General features: G+C 42.6%; 1 long non-coding RNA gene across 1 annotated transcript; it reads right to left on the bottom strand.

The window, feature by feature from the left end:
* Window positions 1-4898: 4898 nt before the first annotated feature.
* LOC133737248 (uncharacterized) lies at window positions 4899-17081 on the bottom strand. The gene is made up of 3 exons (XR_009859820.1): window positions 17000-17081; window positions 5461-5506; window positions 4899-5226 (listed from the first exon to the last, which is right to left on the bottom strand). It is a non-coding gene; the product is annotated as an uncharacterized LOC133737248 (long non-coding RNA).

Raw genomic sequence — 17081 nt, 5'->3', positions numbered from 1 at the left:
GCTTACAATTTGGAAAAGTGCAACTGTATTGATCTGAGAGAATCTTTCTTTCAATTCTAACCACATACCTCGCGCATCCTTACAGTGGATTACACTGCTTGCAATCTCCTTCAACATAGCTCCTAGTAACCAGGTTTTCACAAGGGTGTTGCATCGTTCCCACTATAGCTGCTCAGAAGCGTTGTGAGTTGGCTGGATGAGGGTTCCATCAATAAAACCCTTTTTGTTTTTGATGGTGAGCGCCATAGTCAATGACTGCTCCCATGTTGTGTAGTTATCTTCCATCAGAGGTTGTGCAACTAGGACAGCTCCTGGTTGATCTGAATGGTGGAGAAAGACAGGGTGATTGGCATTTTCCCATGGTACCGAGGCTTTGGAAGAGTTATGTTGCTGAACTTCAGCCTTATGTTCTTCTTCTCCGCCCATGAGGTAAGTTATGTCTTAGGATGTGTGTTTTTGGGTTTCTAGGTTCTCAAGAGCGTACGCTCTGATACCATAAAGAATTCTTAGAATGTGAAGAAGTGTTTTCTTAATTTAAATTGATGAATGATTACAACGTTTTATACAGCTAATCCCCTATAGTAATACATATCTAGTTAATAACTACTTGATACAGCAAATCACCTAACAATAAGTATTCTAGATCATGTAGGATTTGATTTCTAATAGAATCCATAGCTCCATGATGTGACATGTATATCGGCTCTGGGTATGAACATATCACAGAGCTACATCTCCATGGAAGACATCTTGAAGAAGCCTGGAGTTCTTTCTTTTTCTTTGAAGAAGAGAGAGGAGACGAGATCTAGTGAGTCAAGTAGAATTGGATTTTTCAATTTTTATGTTTCAGCGGTCTGGTTATAACAGATTTACAGTGACCACTTCTTACGGTTGAAGTCAAACATAATAGTAGAAGGGAATGACATCTTCGTTACAAGTTGATCTCCTGGCATGTTTACTTACTTAGAAAGGAATAAAATTATAAAGGGCAAATTACTGGTCACACCCTCATCTTTTTGGGATTCGACAGTTCAATCCCTAACATCTTAATTTTAACAAATAACTCCCTAGACATTCAAATTTCACACAATTTAGTCCAAAATGACCATTTTACCCCTCACTTCCTCTTTTTTTTTTTTTTTTTTTTTTTTTTTCTTCTGTCTTTTTTTTTTTGTTATTTTTTCTGCTTCTCTCTCTCTCTCGAACACTAGTTTATCCCTCTCACTCTCCTTCACCTGCTCAATCTTCATCACTTCCTCTTCCCACAAACCCGTATCCTACCCACTGTGGATTTATTTTTCTATTGTATATCTGAAACACTTATCATAGAAGAGATACTGAAAATAAGAACAATATGAAATCGTCATTATCTTGAGTATATATCAGAAAACCCATTGACTGTCAAAGATGCAAAGCTCGTGTGAGTTGCTGGAGCGTATATTATGTGTTCATAAATTTCATCAGACATGCAGGACCTGAACGAAACTGCTTGATCAATACACTGCTTGGCTCCATTACTAACCAAAACCTGATCAGATGTGTAAGAGATCCCATTCTCCTCTGCACAAACCCAATCATCACTCACAAACTCCAAACCTCAAATCCAATTAACATATTTTACTCAACAAAAATTGAAAAAAAAAAATAATAATAATTGAAAAACTCCAACCTTGCAGCTTATGACAAATCGCCTGACGCAGCTCCAAAGTCCCTGCATTTGGTGTGTACCTGGTATACCCCTCCCGAATCGCATTGATCCCCGCCTATTTCAAACCTCTCATCAAAACGCAATAATCGTAATTTCACACCCGAATTGACATAGTATTGAAGCAAGTAAGTACCTCAGCTACGACGGAAGGGGTGTCGAAATCGGGCTCGCCAGCGGCTAATCGGATCATGGGGACTCCGGCTTGGCTAATCGGCTAATCACAACCTCTGAATCTTCCGGCGCCGTCTTTCTCAGTTGAGAGAGAGAGAGAGAGGGACCTAGTGTTCGACAATGAGGAGTCCAATCGAAGAAGAGGATGCGGGGCGATGACGAGGCTTTCTAATTCTTTTGGAGATTCCGACGACGAAGGGCAATGGTGGCTGGAGAGCAGGCAAGCAAGATCGGAGTCATCCTATGCTCGGACGGGTCGCAGACGACCCCGTGATTGTTCCGATCTACTGATTTTCATTCGGATCAGGTCGGTTTTCGCTCTGATCAGATTGTTCCGATCGAGATTGGGATCTCTAGCTCCGATCTAGGGAGGGGTGGCGTGTCTTTGCCGGAATAAGGGGGATGATGGAGGGTGGAATGGTCGGATCGCGCTTCCACGACGTCATGTTGGCGGTGGGACGACGAGAGCTTAGGCTAATTGGTGAGAGAGGAGAGAGAGAGAGAGGAGAGAGGAAAGACAGCGACATATTTCTGAGCCGAGAGAGAGAGAGAGAGAGACAGAGTGAGAGAGAAGCAGAAAAAATAACCAAAAAAAAAAAAGGAAGTGAGGGGTAAAATGGTCATTTTGGACCAAATTGTGTGAAATTTGAGTGTCTGAGGAGTTACTTGTTAAAATTACAATACGAGGGACTGAACTGTCGAATCCCAAAAAGATGAGGGTGTGACCAGTAATTTGCCCAATTATAAATCATAGATAATTGGAATAGAAGAAGTAAGGAATCAGTATGAGAATATTTCATTTTCATTATGCTATTTACTTACCATGTGGCATCAAAATAAGAATTGAACTGATTATGATTGATTTCATTTACTTATGTTTATGAATCAGAATTAAAATACCTCTTCTTCTTCTTCTTCTTCCCGTCCCCCTCTTCTCCTTCTCTCTCCAATCAGTCTCATGATGTAAATTTTCCTCTTCTTCTTTCTGTGCATGTCTCTCGTAGAAGACCTCTCTCTCTCTCTCTCAACCTGTCTCCCTATCACTTTCTGAAATTGAATGACAGCGTCGTAATTAAGAAACAAACACGGGGTAAAATCGTCAAATCACTGATACGCCTGAATTAAACGCACAAAATTACCCTGCAAAAGACAATTGTTAGTATAGGATAAGAAGGGATCGTTCAATCAGGGGATTGAGGGTACTTTCACAAATTGCGCTAATTGAACAAAACTATCAAAAACTAAAGAAAGAAAAGAAAAAATAAGGTTGACGCAAAAACTAAATGAAAGGGGGGATTAGGATTTTGAAAACGCAAACAATAATAAAAGAAAGAAAATGTTGCAATTTTTAGGGATTCTATTGCAATTTTTATGGACGTTGAGAACTTCGTAATCCACCACTAGTTATGATCAGAGAAAGACAATTTAACCTAATCTTCAATTACTAAGGCATGTGAATGAAACCAATCAAGAACTTTAGGATCGCCGCTAAAGCCTTATTTTTCCCAAAATTACTTAGAACAATGAACGCATTGCATCCTAAGCTTGCTTATATGCAATCAAGGTGTAGAACGCTACCCTATCAAATTAACTCATTAAGTAACACATAAACACATTATTAAGCTCTTTGGAAAGATTGATTTTAGAGTACAAAACTAGTGAGGAACGCCATCCTAGCATGCATTCTATTTATTTGATTTTACCTAACATGTAGGCTTTACTACTTAAGTGTTTTAAGATCGTGAACGCACTGCACCTTAAAACTAGCTTCAATTACATGCTCATGTTTTAGGTGATCAATCTAAGACATAAACATATAAAAGATTTTATAAAACAAAACCAAACAAAGCATTCACAAAACCTTGTAATTGAAAAAGAGATTCAAAAGCTAAAAATCCATCACATAACTAGGGTTTCATGCTAGTTCTCAACAAAGAAAATTACTCGCTCATAGTTTGGAAATCCAAAGACACATACATATTGAAATCGAAAAGTACATAAGGAATAAACCGTAGAGGGCAGTAGATATCACGATCTCACTTTGAATATTCTCCAAGAAAGCTTGAGGCGCCTTCAAAGCAAAAGCACGACAGGATGATGGAAGATGATCTGATGGAAGATGGTGGCTACGACTTCTCCTTGGAGTAGGGATTTCGTGAACTATGATGAGGGGAGAGTATGGAGGTGTGGTCTCTGATTTAGGGCAGTAGATGGTGTGTGTATCTGTGGTTATTGTCAAGAAAAATGTGGAAGGAGACCCCTTATATAGGAGTTACAAGTTCAAGGGTCACTACTAGGATAAAGTTCATAGACATCAGTCCACAACTGATGTTAAAAAAAAAATCTGATGTCTTAGTGGGCGATGTTAAAGATCGCCAAAACTAAGACATCGGTTCATAACTAATGTCTAGTTTGCAACGAGACATCGGTTTAAGGTTCAAAATCGATGTAAAAACGTTAATGTGATCACCATTTTGGTGTGTTTATCTATTGTCAAACCTTCATATTTTGGCATTAGATGCTTAATGAAATATAGGTCTAACAACACAATTATCCATTTTAACATCGTTATTTATTTAGAAACGATGTCTGATAATATTTTACACATCGGTTCCTGAAGAAGAACGATGTCCAATCCTATGTTGGACATCGGTTCCTTGATCGATATTGATGTCCATATTAATAATTGACATCGGTTTTTTTTTTTTCGAACTGATGTATTTTCTATTCCTTGACATCGGTTTTTGTTCTCAAATTGATGTACATTCTCTTTTCTGACATCAGTTTTTATTTAGTAACTGATGTACATTCTCTTTTCTGACATCAGTTTTTATTTAGTAACTGATGTACATTCTCTTTTTTGACATCAGTTCTTGTTTAGTAACTGATGTATTTTCTCTTACTTGACATCGCTTTTCGTTTTTAATCTGATGTAATATCTCTTTCCTGACATCAGTTTTGTCATTTTAAAACAAGTATTTGGTACTAGAAAGCTGATCCACAAATAACATGAAATTCAAATGTAGTTTAAATATTAGGGAATTGCATTAATTTCTATCCAACATGAAAGCTGTTAATAATTTGAAATGTTTTGCAAAATAAACCCTAACCTACTTTAAGGCTAGTCCAGAAGATACCACTACTGTAATAACTGCATGCAGTTTTGTTCCTAGTTGCTGCAATTACTACATCTACGACGGCCCGCATCTATTTCTACAATTAGTGGTGGAACTGGTTTTGCATGCTAGTCTTGGTTGCTTTCAGCGATGATCAATCTAATCAATTGACTTCTCCAAATTCGATGAATTTGCCTCTTTATCACTTAATTGAGATCATTCACTGGTGCCCTGCAAAGCAGAACGCAGAAATTAAGTACTCATACGAACCATATATAGCAAAAGCTCATAATGTAATGCTCTGAAAAAGGACAATCAAGTGATTTCAGGACTACATTGAGTATATTCAAAAGCATAGAAAATATAGTTGATATGATCATTTTATTAACAAAAGATTAAGTCTATTTTAGAACAAAAGATGAAACAGATCATGTTCTAGTAACGAATGCAGCAACAGAGTAGTACCTACTTCAAGATTCTAATAACTTTTGCTAGACTGAAACCCCTTTACCTGTATTGGAACACAATACAGTATATATGAGGAATGTAAATAAATAGTAAAATGAGCATTGATAGCAGTTGGCTCTGCACAACATATAGGACATAAAATTGTTTGATATCACACCATGTGTTTGGACCCAAAATAAACATTTTGGCCTGACAAGGCGTGTCTTGGAGAAATTGAGCCAATATCAGTGGCTCAAGCTATATATTGTCGACAAGCTCGAAATATATATTTAGAGGCTAAATAAAGCCTACTATGGAAGTATGACAAGTCAACTTTAGCATATTTTCCTATTTCGGCTAGGAAAAACCGAGCTAGACAAGGAAGGAGGGGTGGCAGACTAACCAAATGAAATCGAAATTTGCTGAAACTTTCCAGATCCATTCTAGACAGCCCAAGGATCATTTCTTATGAAGAGTGCAAGAACTTTTGTTGAGTGGAAGGCCTTCAAACAATCAGCCCAATTTTCTACAGAAGCAAAACTGGAAAACTGGACCTGTAAGAGGTCCAGCAGCATTTTCGGCCCAACCACATGGAATAAAAATCTGAAATTTTACCAGGGTGATCTACACTCATAGTGGAACATTTCATATGAAGAAGTCGAAGGAATATAATGAAGTCTTGTTGGAGAAATAATTGAAGGAATAAAGGGGCAGAAACTGACCTAAAACCAGCTCAATATTCACATGTTCATGTTTCCTACCCACATGAAGAAAGCTAGATGCTTTTCTTCTTTTCCTTGGATATATTTTTCAAGACAATCTCTTTAATAGATCATCATCACTTCCATGTTGTTGCACCTTCATGCCTTGCTTTCATTTCATCATTTCTCTATCTTTTCCATATTTTACAAATCACTTTCATATTCCACTTTCATTATTTTTCTTCCACTCATCATTTCACTCTTCTTTTTCTTCCCTATATAAACACCTTCTCTTCTCATTCTAAACAACACATTCACATACAACAACAACATCTCTAAGATGATCTAAGTTCTCTCTAGAGCAAACCTCTCTAAGAGCAACTCCTCTCCTTCTCTTTCTCTTATCGGTGATCACACTACTAGTCCTAGTCTTCTCGGAAGCCGACTTTCAGTGCCACCAAACCCTCTGTCAACGTGCTTCGGTCCTAGTCTCCTCGGGAGCCGACGGTAGTGCCGCGACCACAACGGTTACAGAACCAGCCAAGCAAGGGTAACGCCCTAGCAACCCAGTCAAGCTAAAGTCACGCTTTAGCAAGATCTCAACACTTCTCGGTGATGTCGCTCTGCTCAATCTACAATATTGAGTATCGATTGTGTGAACAAGAAGAAACTACAGCAAAGTCCTTACCACAAGGCACAAAGAATCCCGCGACGAGGTTGGTGCTCTCCTCGTCTACAATCGCTTGATAGAAGTCAGGTCAAGGGACACTCCCGACGACCACACCCAAACGGTGCTGGCACGCCCGCGCAGAAAAGTGACTGTTGACCAGCTGCAGTGAAATTGGAGCCAAACATTTTGGCACACCCGGTGGGACAAGACATTCAACCACCGGCCTTCAAAACAAACATTTTGGCACGCCCAGTGGGACTACACTAGAGTCTTTTTGCATTTGTTCGCCATCATTGAGATGCTAGGGGAAAATCTTTACCAAAAGAAATTCCTAAAGTAAATAGATGGTCAATGTTGCCACCACTGGCGATACTGCCATTAATGATGAGTTTATGCCTATTCCCATCCCAGAGGGGGCAAGCATTGATGAACAGCTCGCGATCATCATGGCCAACATCGAGAGGAATAAAGAAAAGCATGCTAGAGACATGGCCATTTTGATCGCAAAAACAAAGCAGAGGTTTCGCGATTGGGACCTAGAAATTGAGCAGAACGCTCGAGAAGAGGTCGTTTATGAGACTAACTTGCCTATAGGTGGCAATCAACCTAAGGGTCTCACTGGTGAGTCACAGCCTTACACAGAGGCTGTGCATGGAGAAGATAGTCAACAAGATTGTTCTTCTGACAATACAATTGTCTCTGAACAAATATCTGATTTCTCCACTGATCAAGCCAAATATGTGGCTACTGATCAGATGCATGGGGGGCAAGATATGACCCATGATCATCCCTTTGATCAAGAGAAGTTGGCGACAGTTGGCGACAAAGCCGATCTTGGGACACCGTCATCTCCCAAATTGCAATTGAAGATCATGCCTCGTCAACCAACAAAGATACTTGGGGGGCAAGATTACCCCTCTCTCGAGCCAAATTCCTCCAAATTCTTCAAGGAGAAGTATCTTTGTTCTTTTCCTACAAGCTCTCACAGGAGGGATTTTTACCCTACAAATTTTGATACATCGGAGCTTGGAATGAAGCATAGATGGCCTCCCCCGTGGTCTTCTAGAGGTTAGCCAAACATGTTGCTGCTAGCTTCTTTCTTTCTTTGCTTTTAATTTTCTGTTATTTTTTCGTTTCTAGTTTTCTTTTCATTAAAAAAAAATAAATAATAATAATAATAATAATAATAACGGAATTTGGTAAAATAGTTGAATTTGGTAAGGGTTTGTGAATCATAACGGAATAGGTGAAGTCTCTTTTGTTAATATTGGCCTAAACTCCTTATTGGTGCCTAGTTCAGGTCCCTTAAGGTTAAGGGCGGCTTTTATTAACACTTGTTGAACTGTCTTCACACTTATGACCTTTCTCATCTTAGTAAGTATAGCCTATGTGAAATGGTGTCTAGAAAGGGGACAACGTTCATGACAGGTTCTTGAATCCAGAAGTGCGTGCAAATGGGCCTAAACCACTATGTGGGAGTAGCTCATGCCAAAATGGATTCTGCCTCTCTTGTTCGCCCTCCCCCACCTGGCCATTTCAGTAAGGTTGCCCAAAGGATTTGAAAGAAAATTTGTGTCTAGGCGACTATACTTGGGCCGCATGTCTAAACCTTGATTCACATTGTCTTATTGAATTCAACTACTTATAAAAAAAAAAAAAATAATAAAAAAAAAAAAAAAAAAAAATCATTAATACAACTCTTAAGGGGCAATTCTAAGTGTTCCTACACTCGCAAAGCTACTAAGCCGAGTCAGCGGCTCCGGAAACTTTTTCCAGCTTTGCCCTCGCAGGAAAGGCTGAGCTCAAGGGAAATGTGAGAGCCACCACCGTGATCGCCACCTCCATCGGAAGTAGTCTTCATGTTGCCAAAGATGTCCTCACCATGCATGGGGAACAGAGGAAGGGTTTCAATCTCCATGTTCATAGATCCATAACCACCATAGTTCCCCTTCTGCCCGTTAAAAGCAATCACACCAGCTGAAGAAGCAGAAGCAGATGCAGAAGATTCGAAGTTAATATACTGATCCTCAGGTTTCCAATTGGTACCATTGTCATCACCAACAAGCCCTGATCTTTGCATGGGCACATGAACATCCGAAGTGGACCTCTTCTTCCGCTTCTCCCGAGCCCTTTGGTTCACGAACCAAAAATAGACGTTCTTGAACTCGATCTGGCCGTACCATTGCAGCTGGAGACAGATCCTCTGAATCTGCTCTAAAGTTGGGGACCTAACTCCCTTATTGTAGAAAAGCTCCTTGAGGATTCTTATCTGATCTGTAGTGGGATTCCACCTGTTCCGCCTACAAAGCATGTTAGCACTACTCCCGGCTGCTTTGTTGCTTCCTCCATCCTCGGTTGGTTGCTGGGTTTGTGGTTCCATTGGTGAAGGGTTGAGAGAATGCGAGAATTGAAGAATGGTGATGACAAGTAATTAAGAAAGATTGCTGTTAGAATTATTGGGAAGGACTGAAGATCTGTGAGAGAAGGACTAAAATTGACAGAAAGATGTTCGTACAAAAGGAAGGGTATTGTTGAGGATCTGAAACTCAAAGGAAGGTTTTTTTTTTGGCGTGAACGTTCCCATCCCCATAATGCACCTATTTATAGGAACAGGGCATGCAAATCTCCACCCTTGGCCGATAGTCTCGGAAAAGCATTTCCACCTGCTGGATGGTTAAAGAGTCAAACCGATGTCAGTAAAGCGTGATTAAAGTTGCCTTAAATCTCGGAAAAGAATGGATTATTGGCACGAGGGAACCGAACGGTTTCCGAGGAGGTAACTGTTCTTTTCACGAGATTATTTTTCATGACTGTTGTTTTTCAACGAGTGATTAGTGCCTTAAATCTCGGAAAAGAAGGAGTTATTGGCGCTAAGAGTTTTGAGTTGGGAGCCAGCAAGTGGATCCAAAAGATACATATTTTCTCAAAACCCTCGCCGCGAGGCTCTTTTTGATGCGGAGCATATTTAAAAGTTCGTATTATTTTCAATATACAACTATGGGGGCCTATATTTGGGGCCTTGCGAGACACGTTGACACAGCTTCTCACGGATATTTGAATATCAGGATAAGAAAATATTATTGTATTCATAAAGTGGCTTTGCGGCCAAAAGCAGTACATTCATTACAAAGCCAAAAGTGGCTAGAATACAAAACATGAATCTTCGGATTATCTTCTAAATCTTTTCTCAAGTGGAAGCAGCTATGGAATCCAACGCCGGGTTGAGCCGCGCCATTATCTCAAGGAGGGGCAGAGAGTGAAGGAACCAAATATCAGCTTGAGTCTCTGCACCCCCTCTAGCCTTGGTAACCACCATTAGCTGGACGTGAAGTACAGGAACAGCCATTCTGTAGCTTGAACCCATTCCTTCAAAGAGTCCATCCCTTCTCATCCCTCCAAGATTCTATCAAGAAGAGAAAGGGGGAGAAGGAGGTGAGAACCAAATATCCTTCCATCTGGAGGGCACAACACGGGCCAGGTCCAGAAGAAAGGAAACAGAGGAGGAAAGATGAACCTCAATTTGGCTTCCCTCCTCTCCCCGTTTCGCTCCGCGTATGGGATTTTCTCAAAAAATGATCTTACATGACCGGAGATCCCACACTTGGAGCCCCCTCGTGTTTCTAAACCAATCTGAAGCCTGGCATTTTTGTTGCAGAACTCCAGAAAGACGAAACAAGGGGTTGCCTAAGATTACGCCATGAGGCCTAACTCAGGCTTAAGATTACGCCATAAAGCCTAAAATTTAGAGGCTAAAGGTCATTTCATGAGGGGAAGATTTGTGAAGAAGGAGAAAAAGAAGCAAGGACTGAAAGGCCATTTCTTGAATATTTCAGAAAAATTGTTGTGAGTATTCCCTTCCCGAAATACAACTATTTATAGGGAATTCAGGCAAATCTCCACCCTTGAATGAAGCTCTATTTCAAAACCGATGTCAATAAATCGAGATTAGTGATTCCAAATCTCGAGAAAAAAATGGATTAGCAGCATGTGAGGAGCGGTTTTTGAGGAGTTAGCTATTATTAGAGGATTAATAGCATGTGGGGAAACCGAACGGTTTTCGAGAAGGTAACTGTTCTTTTCACAAGATTATTTTTTCACGACTGTTGTTTTTCAACGAGTGATTAATGCCTTAAATCTCGGAAAAGAAGGGATTAACAATATGTGAGGAGACCGAACGGTTTTCGAGGGGGCCTACAGAGATTGGCCCGCAAAGCTCAATTTCAACCAAAGTTCCTCCACGCGGAGATTCGCCGCAATAGCACTAGCTTCGGCCTGAGTGGCCCGTTCTCTGAGATGGGCCAGGTTGCGGCCCATTTCCTCAGAAGCAGCCAGAGGTTCATCGAGTTGGGCTTCTTCTGTAGCAATCGCGTTTTCAACAAAGGCTAAACCGGTATGGAGGTCCTCGATCCGAAGTTTGAAGTCGGACCTTTGGATTTGTAGTTCCCGCAGGCGGTTGGTTCGCTCATTTAAAATACCGCGAGAGATGTCCATTTCTCGAGAGAGGCTATTCAAAGCCTCTCGAGTGTCGTGAGCCTGGGCGTTCGCGACCGGTTGACGTTGGCGGGCCTCACCAAGTTCATTCAGCAGATCGTCAATGGCACTAAATTGCTGCAGGGTCAATGCCTTCTCCTGGCAAAGATACCTTAGGGCTTCCAAGACTCGCGAGAGGATGTCAGTCTCCAATACCTGAGGACCCAGATGTTCGTGAAACACCATCTTAGCCTCATCCACAGCAGAAGGAGGAGTTACCTCTAACACCCTCATCAATCTCTCGAATCTGGTAGGAGGCGGCGGAGGCGCCACAGGATCACGAACCACCAATGCAAAAGGGTGGACGACTTCCTCAGTTTCTTCATCTTCAATAGGTTGGTCTGTCCCTTCAGCAGCAGGAGAATCTGGAAACTCAACTCGCGGCTCACCATGGGCAAGTGGAGCAGATTCAAGCACAGGGCCCTCGGCTTCGACGGTTGTCTCATTTATTCGCGAGACTTGGGGGGCACCACCACCGTCAGTATCATTTTCCATCTCTTGGGCGACTGTCCGACGGATAGGACCCTCAACGTTTGTAGCCACCTCCTCGGTACAAACAGAATCCTGGTTAGATTCAGAAATGTCAGAGAGTGGGGTTGGATCAAAAGGGAAATGGAAAGCATTGGCCAACAGTGGCTTACCTCTCGAGTTGTCGGGTCAATATCTGGTACGTGGTCACCAAGAGGAAGAGGCCTCACTTCATTCACCTCTTGGACCTTTAGTGCCGCGAGAATCTCTGTCGTCATCAGTTCCTCATAAGCGGCAGAATCCTCAGAGTGGCTTTCCACACTTTCATGCTCCGAGGAGTCGTCATCGGAGATCGTTATTAGAATGGTAGGACCTTGCAGATGCTCTGTAGATGTGGGAGACGGAAGAGGCGCCACGGGGTTAGTTGATGCTTGAACTAGCGAGAGAGTTGGCTTTTCTGCAGTGGCTGAGGGTCCAGCCTCGCTCAGGCGAGAGGGATTAGTGGTCCTTTGACGGACCTGTCAAAAGATACATAGTGAAGATCCTGCCCAGATTCTAAAATTTAAAAAGGATAAGACAGGGCCAGAGCTTACCAGCCGCATTGACAGAGGCTCGTCATCCTCAAAGTCCTCTTCAGCAATTTGGGCGCGACCGCGTTTGCAAGTATGAGCAGCAATTACCTGCACAGAAGAGGAATCACAACTCAGAAAATAGAAGGGGTCTGGAAAGCCAAATGTGCAAAGTCAGAATTAGTCTGGGGCAGTTTACCTCAACAAGGCTCACATCGTCATCATCAGAGGACTCCCCTTTAGGAGGCTCCTCGGATACTGCCTTCTGTTTCCCGGCCTGAGTAGAGGCTGCCCTGCTCCGGTTGGTACGCTAGAAATAAAACAAATGTACTTAGCAATAAGGATTGATACTCAAGCCAAGGAAAAGAAATGGTGAGGGAAGTTGGAAACTTACTGATGCCCATTGTTCACGAATCTGTATTCCCGGTTGTGCTTGCCGCGAGGGCCTTTGTGGCTGCGGGGGCGGAACATGTTGATGTTGCGGAGGAGCAGGAACAGGAGGCGGAGTCTCGCCAGCATAATATTGTTCAAGGATGTCGCTGTCCACGGCAAAGGGATGTTCCAAGTCGCGGAAAAGGATGGCGAAAAGGTCATAGTTATTCATGCCCCAACAGTTCACTGACACTTCTTTCCACCAATCAGCATAGTCATCATCAACATCGTTGAGGGGGTATAGCGCTCTGACCCAAGGAGGAATCACTATCAAAGTAAACTGACTCTGAAAGGGGGCAGACCCAGGCGGAGCTGATCTCCGCCAAGAGGTGTAGTAATTGGCAGAATCAACCAGAGGCCAGGGTACCAACTGGGCCAACCCAAATTGACGAGCAAAGTGATTGGGTGCATAAAGTTCGTAACTTAGTTCATCCGTGGCCAATCGAATGTCAGAGCAAGAAATAGTGCGGCGAAACATCATCATAGCTTCTTCGCGATGATCCGGGCGAGGAAGAAACCCATTTGCCAATATCGCGGGGAATCTTCTATTTACCACCAACTTCACATCCGGCATCTCATCCAGAAGATACAAAAACGAGAAACACTCGGAAAATGCCGGAGATTCATACCTTCCCTCGCGGCAGAGCCACCGGCCCAACAGAACGTCATTTGGAGGCACTGTTGGCACGTCTGGTCGGCGAAAATGGGGGAAATAAGTTTGGAGCCAGAAATCCAGAATCCAGAAAGGGCCTGAGGATTGGACTTCGAATGGATGCATAGCGACTTGGTAAAGGGCTCGATAAAGCGAACCCAGAACCGGTTGACCAAGGCCAACGACTGTGCCATTATAAAGAGCAGTGGCCAAAGAGGACCAAGTGCCAGTTGGTTTACCAGCAGAAGTACAGAAAATAAACTTACAGAGCCACCACTCGAGGAAGGCAATTCCCCCGGTTTCGTCATGATGTCCGCGGTAGTAATTTCGCCAAGACGGGAAAGATCTGCTATGAATGCTGCGACCAGTCTGAGTCATCTGCAGCGGGAATTTCTCGTCATCAAATTGGCCTTGAACATACGGTGCCGCGTGGATGGGTAGGCCCGTGATAGCGAGAATATCCAATAAGGAAATACTCATCTGCCCAAAGCGGAAATCAAAAGTGTTGCTGGCGGTGTTCCATAAGCAAAATGCCGCGGCGAGAGGAGCGCGATTAAGGCCGCCGGGAATTTGAAGACACAAGTCAATAGCATCCGCAATGCCTACTGCGCGCCAGCGAGCCAAATCTCGGGCACGAACCTCATTGTACCAGGCTACATCAGGAGGTTGGATTGAGGGCCAGAAACCAATTTTGACTCTATGATGTTTCTGGCCCCAACCTCCAAGATCGGCAGGAGACCGGAGAAGAGCCGGGATGGGACGGCGGATGGGAAGCGCATAATAAGCCATAGCATCATCTGGCAAACGATCGCGAGGTGTGGGACCCAGACTCGCTTGACTATCGCCGCCACCAAAGCCCATCAGTCGACTTTTCTCCTCTCCGGTCTGACTTCTACATCGAACACTCATGTTAGTCCGCCAGGTGAATGCGGCTTTCTCAGTGATTTCATCTGCCTGATCGATAACTAATGGTTTCTTGGATGCCATTTCTGGGTTGTGAGGAACACTTCTCCATTACACCTTGATTTATAGCTCAGATCTTTCTGGAGATTAGTTTATTAACTGGGCCAGTGAGTGGCCCTAGTTTATAATTAATGAGCCATTATTCCATCTTGAGAATCGCATCTAAGGCGACAGTGAAGATACTTCTCCAATACGCTTTGATTTATAGCTCAAATATGTTTGGAGATTAATTTATTAGCTGGGCCAGTAAGTGGCCCTAGTTGATAATTAATGAGCCATTATTCCATCTTGAGAATCGCATCTAAGGCGACAGTGAAGATACTTCTCCAATACGCTTTGATTTATAGCTCAAATATGTTTGGAGATTAATTTATTAGCTGGGCCAGTGAGTGGCCCTAGTTGATAATTAATGAGTCATTATTCCATCTTGAGAATCGCATCTAAGGCGACAGTGAAGATATTCCACCTTTTCCTGTCACCGCAGGGCCAGCATAGTGGCCTGATGTTTTTTAAAACATGATTAAAACCGATGCGGTTTTAGATGCTAAAGTTGCAGCAAAATATGGTGGTTTCAATTGGTCACACATCATGATGACGATAGCCATGATCCAATCATCCTCTTTGGCATAAGACTCGCGAAGGATTAAATGAAAGCAAACAGTTTGCTATTTTGCATCTTATTTCGCCAAGTACTATAGGCCTTGATCTAGCCAGGAAAGCGGCTCCAACACCTACATTTGAAAAAATCAACAGAGAGCCAGCAAACAAGGCAGATACTTGTTGCTATACACATGGCGAAGCTACCACCAAGGAAGAGAAGGATCCTCATTCGCGATCAAAAGCAGTCTCCTTCGCATGGGGGGCACGCTAAAGTTTTGATTGCCTACAACCTGCCCAAGTTTCGCTAGATCCATGGGGGGCAATAAAGTTGGCAAAGGAAGCGTCAGTTCATGACAAAGGCAATTCAATAGTGGCATTCAAGCTTTATGGCCTATTTAGAGGCCTATATGGAAACAGTCAAGCCAATACAAGTGGCTTTGGAGCAACAACATTATAAGAGGAGTGCTGATTCAAGACCTCTTTAGTCAAGACGAGGACCTTTGACTTCGAGGTCTGGGGGGCAATGTTTGGACCCAAAATAAACATTTTGGCCTGACAAGGCGTGTCTTGGAGAAATTGAGCCAATATCAGTGGCTCAAGCTATATATTGTCGACAAGCTCGAAATATATATTTAGAGGCTAAATAAAGCCTACTATGGAAGTATGACAAGTCAACTTTAGCATATTTTCCTACTTCGGCTAGGAAAAACCGAGCTAGACAAGGAAGGAGGGGTGGCAGACTAACCAAATGAAATCGAAATTTGCTGAAACTTTCCAGAACCATTCTAGACAGCCCAAGGATCATTTCTTATGAAGAGTACAAGAACTTTTGTTGAGTGGAAGGCCTTCAAACAATCAGCCCAATTTTCTACAGAAGCAAAACTGGAAAACTGGACCTGTAAGAGGTCCAGCAGCATTTTCGGCCCAACCACATGGAATAAAAATCTGAAATTTTACCAGGGTGATCTACACTCATAGTGGAACATTTCATATGAAGAAGTCGAAGGAATATAATGAAGTCTTGTTGGAGAAATAATTGAAGGAATAAAGGGGCAGAAACTGACCTAAAACCAGCTCAATATTCACATGTTCATGTTTCCTACCCACATGAAGAAAGCTAGATGCTTTTCTTCTTTTCCTTGGATATATTTTTCAAGACAATCTCTTTAATAGATCATCATCACTTCCATGTTGTTGCACCTTCATGCCTTGCTTTCATTTTATCATTTCTCTATCTTTTCCATATTTTACAAATCACTTTCATATTCCACTTTCATTATTTTTCTTCCACTCATCATTTCACTCTTCTTTTTCTTCCCTATATAAACACCTTCTCTTCTCATTCTAAACAACACATTCACATACAACAACAACATCTCTAAGATGATCTAAGTTCTCTCTAGAGCAAACCTCTCTAAGAGCAACTCCTCTCCTTCTCTTTCTCTTATCGGTGATCACACTACTAGTCCTAGTCTTCTCGGAAGCCGACTTTCAGTGCCACCAAACCCTCTGTCAACGTGCTTCGGTCCTAGTCTCCTCGGGAGCCGACGGTAGTGCCGCGACCACAACGGTTACAGAACCAGCCAAGCAAGGGTAACGCCCTAGCAACCCAGCCAAGCTAAAGTCACGCTTTAGCAAGATCTCAACACTTCTCGGTGATGTCGCTCTGCTCAATCTACAATATTGAGTATCGATTGTGTGAACAAGAAGAAACTACAGCAAAGTCCTTACCACAAGGCACAAAGAATCCCGCGACGAGGTTGGTGCTCTCCTTGTCTACAATCGCTTGATAGAAGTCAGGTCAAGGGACACCCCCGACGACCGCACCCGAACGGTGCTGGCACGCCCGCGCAGAAAAGAGACTGTTGACCAGCTGCAGCGAAATTGGAGCCAAACACCATGTGAATATGACCAACCCTAAACCACAATTTGAATAACTTTTACCAATTGGTCTAACTTTGAAAGTACTTACACCATCGTACAAGAATTCTAGTCCTCTTTCTTTTTCCCAAGCTGTGGCTTTTGAAGTCAATGTTTCCACCATTCCTGCTCCA

This window comes from Rosa rugosa, chromosome 1 (genome assembly GCF_958449725.1).
Source record: "Rosa rugosa chromosome 1, drRosRugo1.1, whole genome shotgun sequence".
NCBI classification, from domain to species: Eukaryota; Viridiplantae; Streptophyta; class Magnoliopsida; order Rosales; family Rosaceae; genus Rosa; species Rosa rugosa.
Note: the sequence above shows the minus strand (reverse complement) of the source record. Positions and strands in the feature narration are given on the sequence as shown.